We start from the raw sequence: 7,141 nt of genomic DNA, 5'->3' as shown, positions 1-7,141 counted from the left end.
GCAGTGTTTCCAGTTCTGTCTCCTTATCAATAGCAATGCAATTTTTAAACAGATATCTGTTTCCCCCATGTCTCAGAATCTCAAGGGTGTAGCTGATCTTTCTAACTACAAAGTTTCCTGGCAGCTGTAAAGTCGCTTTCAAGCTGTGTTATCTGCTGTTCTAGCTGAGCAAGTTCCACTTTGTGTTTCTGTTGGGTAGCTATTACATCCAAATGCAGTGACTGCAAGGTCTTTTCTAGCTTTCAAATGACAAGCAGCTTTCTCCCCCCCCCATATTGGGCAAGTATATTAGCTGTTTCAGCTTTTTCTTCCTCTGTGATCTACTCACATTCTTAAACTTTCATAGATGTTTGCATTGCATTTAAAAACCATGGTTAAAATGAGAAATTAATGTGCATGATACCAGATATATTCCGTTCATTATATTCTCTAAACATTATTATAGACCTACTTAGAAAAAAATAAACAAACATGTCTTTCTGTTAGTACAGCTAATGCAAATGTAGAAACTGGGGAATATAAAAGTGAAACCAATTATCTCAGCCCTGGGGTAGTTTCACCTATACTGTTTTGACATCTTAGGGAGTCAAGCAGCTCTCATATTTTTACAAGAAGTCTAAAAGCAGGACTTCTATACATTTGTTTTATATAATTGAGGTGGTTCTCTCCCAAGAATTGTTCCAATATGCTTAGTCAATATGATGTCTTATTTTTACAATTAATTACCAGATACTTATCTAAATTAAAACTTTTATTGCATTTTATAAAAGCATTTTATATGAGTTTTCTTGTTTTGTCCTTATTGTAAGTTTGTAAAGTACCATCACTCCATTTTAGAAAGAAACTAAACTTCAAATTCTTTCGTCTTTCTACTATACTATACTATTATTTTTCCCGAGAGATTGGGTTTCATGATACCAATTAATGGGTTAATAAACTGATTTTTAAATAAAAACGTGTTTCTATTGCAATAATCATAATATAACATTGAGAATGATAACATTGTACTCAATGTAAACCTCAAATCAGTGCAAACCACGTATCTAAACGAAGTCATTTCTAAAATTTTGACATAATTTGAACTCTTTACCATACACTTATTTTGTGTGATAACTACAATTCCCACTTAGCAATAGAAAATAAATCTCTCTCTTCCTTGTTTTTTTTCGTTGCAGAGCACAGGCTACGCGCAGGCTCAGCGGCCATGGCTCACGGGCCCAGCCGCTCCACGGCATGTGGGATCTTCCTGGACCGGGGCACGAACCTGTGTCCCCTGCATCAGCAGGCGGACTCTCAACCACTGCGCCACCAGGGAAGCCCATTTTCCTTGTTTTTTAATGGGGCTGGATTTTTCCCACTTGCATCGAGAGACGGCAATTTTGCATAGTGGAGGATTTCCTTGAAACCAGAAATGCAATTATTTTCAAAAGCCAGATAACACTGTTAGCTATTAATATTTAGTTTGACCATATTGTGGTTGGTCAGAAGATAAGTAAAGATGGAAACGTGCCTAATAACAGAGAATAATTCGAAGAGTCCTGAAGAATTGGGGATACTACCCTGAATTCAGTCAACCCTGTGTTTCATAAAGTAGAATCAGGGAAACTAGTCTATAGGCAGTTAGTAAAAAGATTGTAAGGTAGAATACTAGAAGACACCAAAGATTATAAGTTAGAATCAAGAAATATTAGACTGTAGGCAGTGAGTACCCAGTGTTGTCGTAAGTATAGAGCAAAGTTAGTGTTTCCTCTAAATCTCATTTTACAAAGGGCCCTAACTGGAACCTACTGCTGTTTAATGTGTAATAAAATCAGAAAATTAGAATTTTGGCCAGTCTCATTATTAGGAGCTTAACTGATCATTTTAGATTGGGATTAAAAAATGAAATTCTGTAATTGCTACTCTATACAATATACTAGAATTAGGCCATTATTTTATTGAGGGCAGGGATTATGTTATTAGTTTTTCATTCAGCAGCTCTTGCTCTGCACTGACACATAGGAGTTGCTCACGAAGACCTGCTGGATTGAACTGAAGTCTTCAGCAGCAACAGTAAATATGAAAGTGTGACATGTTAAATACACACCCAGTTCTTACATTGGGAGGACAATATCCCTAAAGAGACCATATTATAAAAACTGATAAATTCACTAATTTGGAATTTTTTGTAATAAAAATGTGGCAATAAATGACTATTAGTTTCCAAAATTTGGAAAATGAGTAGCTTAGGAGAGTAACGGCAGTTAACAGTTGTAGTCTATAATATTCTCTCATAAGCATACAGTGAATTTTGTGAAAATAAATGTCTAGTTCTGAGGAAGAATCAAGATAGTTGATCATATTTATCACAAAGAACATACAAGTCTTTGAAAAGCAAAGTAAAAAAATCTCATAGCCAGGCTTGTTTAAAGATTCAAAAGTGGTATTCTTTGTACGTTTTCCAAAAAAAACCCAATATTTGTTATTTATATGCAGGTATGTGACTGTCAGCTAGAGCAGGACTAATTCTCACTGGAATTTCTGTGTCAGTGTTTTTTTTTATTATAATATAAAGTAGTCAAAATATTACATATGCCAACAGTTAATATATCATCATGTTGAACTGGAATCCAGAAGAGGGTTTCCAAGCAGATTTCAATTTCCATCAAAACTTCACTACTTATTAGCATGTAAACTTAATTAAACCATTAAGCCTCCTTGAGTCCCAATTTGGTCACCTTAAAATGAAGATGTAATACCTATCTCTTAGAGATTCTGTTAAGATAAAAATATAATAATAATACATCTGTACATTTCTAACATCGTAGGCACTTAGTAAAAAGTCTATTAATATTATTATACTGAGTGATTATTTTTTACGTTAAAAGTGTATTTAAATTTAAGAAAGTTTAAAAATTATTATAGAGGGACTTCCCTGGTGGTCCAGTGGTTAAGAATTCGCCTTCCAATGCAGGGGACACGGGTTCGATCCCCCGTTGGAGAATTAAGATCCCACATACTGGGCTTCCCTGGTGGCGCAGTGGTTGAGAGTCCGCCTGCCGATGCGGGGGACACGGGTTCGTGCCCCGGTCCGGGAAGATCCCACATGCCGCGGAGCGGCTGGGAGCGTGAGCCATGGCTGCTGAGCCTGCGCTTCCGGAGCCTGTGCTCTGCAACGGGAGAAGCCACAACAGTGAGAGGCCCACGTACCGCAAAAAAAAAAAAAATCCCACATACTGCAGGGCAACTAAGCCCGTGTGCTGCAACTACAGAACCTACGAGCTCTGCAGCCCGTACGCCACAACTAAAGAGCCCACGAGCCACAACTACTGAGCCCACGCACACCACAACTAGAGAGAAACCCACACACTGCAATGAAGAGCCCACATGTTGCAACAAAAGATCCTGTGTGCCGCAACTAAGACCCAAAGCAGCCAAAAATAAATAAATAAATATTTTTAAAAAGTAGTATAGAGCCACCATGTATAAAAGTTACTCTACTTTTTAATCTCATTGTTTCTGAAAAGTGACTTTCTCCTTATGTTCTTATACCAATATGTTTTGAAGGATTTCCTCAGCAATCATGTGTTTGTCTCCTTAATATATTTTTTTATATTATAAAATAAGTCTATTAAGGGAAGTCTATGGAATTTTTTAAAACAATCTGCTTTGTTAGATTATTAAGAAATAAATCATAATTCAATAAAAAATTACCTTTGACAGAGTAATGTGCCATCATTATTTTTTACTTATTTTCAAATGGAAGACTCTGGTGTTCTCTTTCTGAGAGTTGGAGGTTTAACCCCACATGATCTAATGTTAACCACACATGATCTAATCTAGGGGTCAGAAGTTAAGATATAGACTAATAAAACCATCAGGTCAGAATTTGGTTGTCAAGTCAGACATAACAACATGAGGCCACTATAGTGGCTAGAAGAGAGAGAAAGAGATTCTATGTGCGTTTGTGAGTACAGCAGTGATGGGGTCCTGGAAGGAAAAGAATCTAGTTCAATGAGAATGAGATTAAGATACCAAAAGTGCAGAATATCCATGAAGGAAGTAGGTGCCAGCAACTAGCTGCTGCTTCTTAACTGTGGCCAGTAGATAACCTTTGAGTGATCTGCCTGCTTTACTTTCTCTATGAGGAGCTGTGGGATAAATAAACATTCTCCATAAACAAGCAAAATAAACATTTTATTGTCTCACAGATTGGTTCATGGACTTTATTGATTGTTTCTATTAAGTTTGCCCCTCTGGCATGTAGAATTATGTGATGTACTCAGAGGTCTTCACAAGGCCCAGTTTACATAGGTATTCATGAGTGTCTTACTGATAAGGAAGGAAAAGTAGGGTCAGGGGATGTACATAAAAATAAATTTTAGGCATATCAAATAAATTGACATACTACTAGACGAATTTCCATTGCAACACTTGAGAAGACTAGCATACATAACAGTTTGAGGTAGGAAAGCAAATAAATGCCTGCTCTTTCTCTCAGGATAGGGGGTATCTGTGGGCACAGAGCTCATAAAAGCATAACCAGTAAGTGATGTTACTCAGGCTTGCTTCCCAGGACATCTTAGGTGGACTTTGAAAAAGTTTTGCGTAAACTGTAAGTACTACCTTAAATTAATGCATTTTCTTGAAGTTATGTGTCAGGCACTATTCTAAGTGTAATTTTATTAATTTCATTTAACTTAAGAAGATTAGAATCCTGCTGGAAGATGTTCTGTAGATAAGGTGCTGAAAAAGTAATGATCAATTGAAATTTTCTCCAGAAAATGGGCAATAAATTGATAAAGAAAGTAGAAGTCACTAGGAATAATTTTTGCCAGTAGCTGCCCCTGTCACAAACAGAGGAAACTGATGATAACTGCTATCACTATATAAAGTTCAAAATGGTCTACATGGCTTTCAGGCCCCATCTATCTCAAAAGTGTCATTTCCCCATTACACAGTAAAATTTCAGTTGTGCTGGTTTTCTTTTAGTTCTCAGAATGCCCCAAACTCCTTCCTTTCCACATCAGGCCCCAGGCCATGTTGTCCCTTTACTCTGAATGTTCTTTCTGCACACTTCCTTGGCCCCCACCACCTTTAACCCTGTTATCACCCTCATTTTTTAGTATCATCTTAAATTGCACCTTCTCAGAAAGCCCTCCCTACCCAATCCACTAGAGGAGGTAAGGCTCCTTTGACATACACCCTCCTCAATCTTACACATTTTCACAGGATTTTAAATAATTGTAAGTTTAAAAAATTGTCTCATTATGTGTGCAATGTCATTTCCTCCCACGAAATTTTATGTTCTCTGCATGCATGGGCAATTCTAACATGGACTGTGTTCTCTGTACCTAGCTAGTGCTTGGCAAAGGCTTGTAATCTTATGCCTGATGTCTAATATGTGAACAAACTAAATACATACATACTTACATAAACAAACACACTAACTCCCACTGAAAGAACTACCACTGGAATAGTGTTAGATTGATAAACCTATGTGATTCAACTATGACATACAGATGAAAGTTTACAATTATTATTTTCCTTTTTATTTGGAGAACTTCCTTTAAAGGTAGTTTAAACATTCTTTAAAGATAGGTAGGCTGATGACAAATTCTCTTAATTTTCCTTCATCTGAGAGTGTATTTATTCCTGAAGAATATTTTTGCTGGTTATAGAATTCAGGGTTGACAGTTCTTTTCTTTCAGTACTTGAAAAATGAATTACACTTCCTTCTGAATCCATACTTTCAGATCAGAAATCTACTATCATTCAAACCAATGTTCCTGTATAGGCAATGTATCATTTCTCTTTAGCTGTATGTAAGATTTTTTCTTTGTCTTTAGTTTTCAGTAGTTTGATCATGATACATCTTAACACGGACATCTTTGGGTTTATTTTGTTTGGGTTTTACTCAACATCTTGAATCTGCTGGCTTATGCATTTAACCAAATTTGGGAAATTTTCAGCCATAATTTCTTTGAATAGTTTTTCAACCCCATGCTCTATTTTCTTCTCATTTTGGGATTCTGATAATAAGAATACTAGATTTTTTTTTATATTGATCTACAGGCCATCGAAGCTCTGTTAACTATTTTTTCTTTACTGTTCAGATTAGGTAATTTCTATTGTCTATCAAGTTCATGATTCTTTCCTCCGTTGTTTCCAATCTACTATTGAGCTGGTGCAGTGAGATTTTATTTCATTTTTCATATTTACATTTTTACATTCTATATTTCCTCTTTGTATTTTAAAATATATTCCATTTTTGCTGATATTTTCTATTTTTTCACTTATTAAAAGAGCTCATAATTGCTCATGAAGCAAGTTTATGATTACTGCTTTCAAATCCTTGCCAAATAATTCCAATAGCTGAATTATATCAGTGTTGGCATCTACTGATTGTCTTTTGTCATTCAAGTAGTGATTGTTCTGGTTCTTGGAATGATGTGTGATTTTGGATTGCATTTTGGACTTCTAGGATATGTTGTGAGATTCTGGATTCAATTTAATCTGTTTTAGTGGAGATTCACCCTGTTTAGTTGTAGCACATAGGTCTGTGTGGAGGTACAGGTTCAGATACCCACTGGGCTCTACTGACACTATCCCTGAAAAAGCAGATCATGGCATTGTACTACCTTGTTGCTGGTGGATAGGGATAGAACTCAGCTCCCTGTTAATCCACAAATATACTACCCTATCAGCAAAAGCAGAATGCCAGTTAGTACTGCCTCGTACTGTCTTGTACTGCCTCACTGCTGACAACAGGGTGGAGAACAGTGAGGATGGAGGTTCATCACTCCACTGGGCTTCATTGATACTGGGGGAGATGTGGGTGCAACGTCCTGAATAACACCAACTCACACTGCTTTATTCCACCTTGTTACTGCCTGGTAAGGTGAAAGTTCAGCTCTTTGCTTAGCCCAAACAAGAACAATCTGGTGAGATAATCAGAGCACTATCTGTTGCTGTCTATTGGCAGTAGGGGAGAGATGTGTGGAACTTTGGCTCTGTGCTCAGCTCCCCTGACACAAAGAATGGGGGGGGCGGGGCGGGGCAGTTTTTCCACTGGTATTTAGGTGGAGTACAGTGGGCATTGTCAATAAGTTTACTACTCTATTAGGCTATCCTTATCCTTTTCCTTCTTCTTTGGCTAGGT

The sequence above is a fragment of the Orcinus orca genome, chromosome 17 (genome assembly GCF_937001465.1).
Source record: "Orcinus orca chromosome 17, mOrcOrc1.1, whole genome shotgun sequence".
NCBI classification, from domain to species: Eukaryota; Metazoa; Chordata; class Mammalia; order Artiodactyla; family Delphinidae; genus Orcinus; species Orcinus orca.
This window is presented reverse-complemented; position numbering follows the sequence as displayed.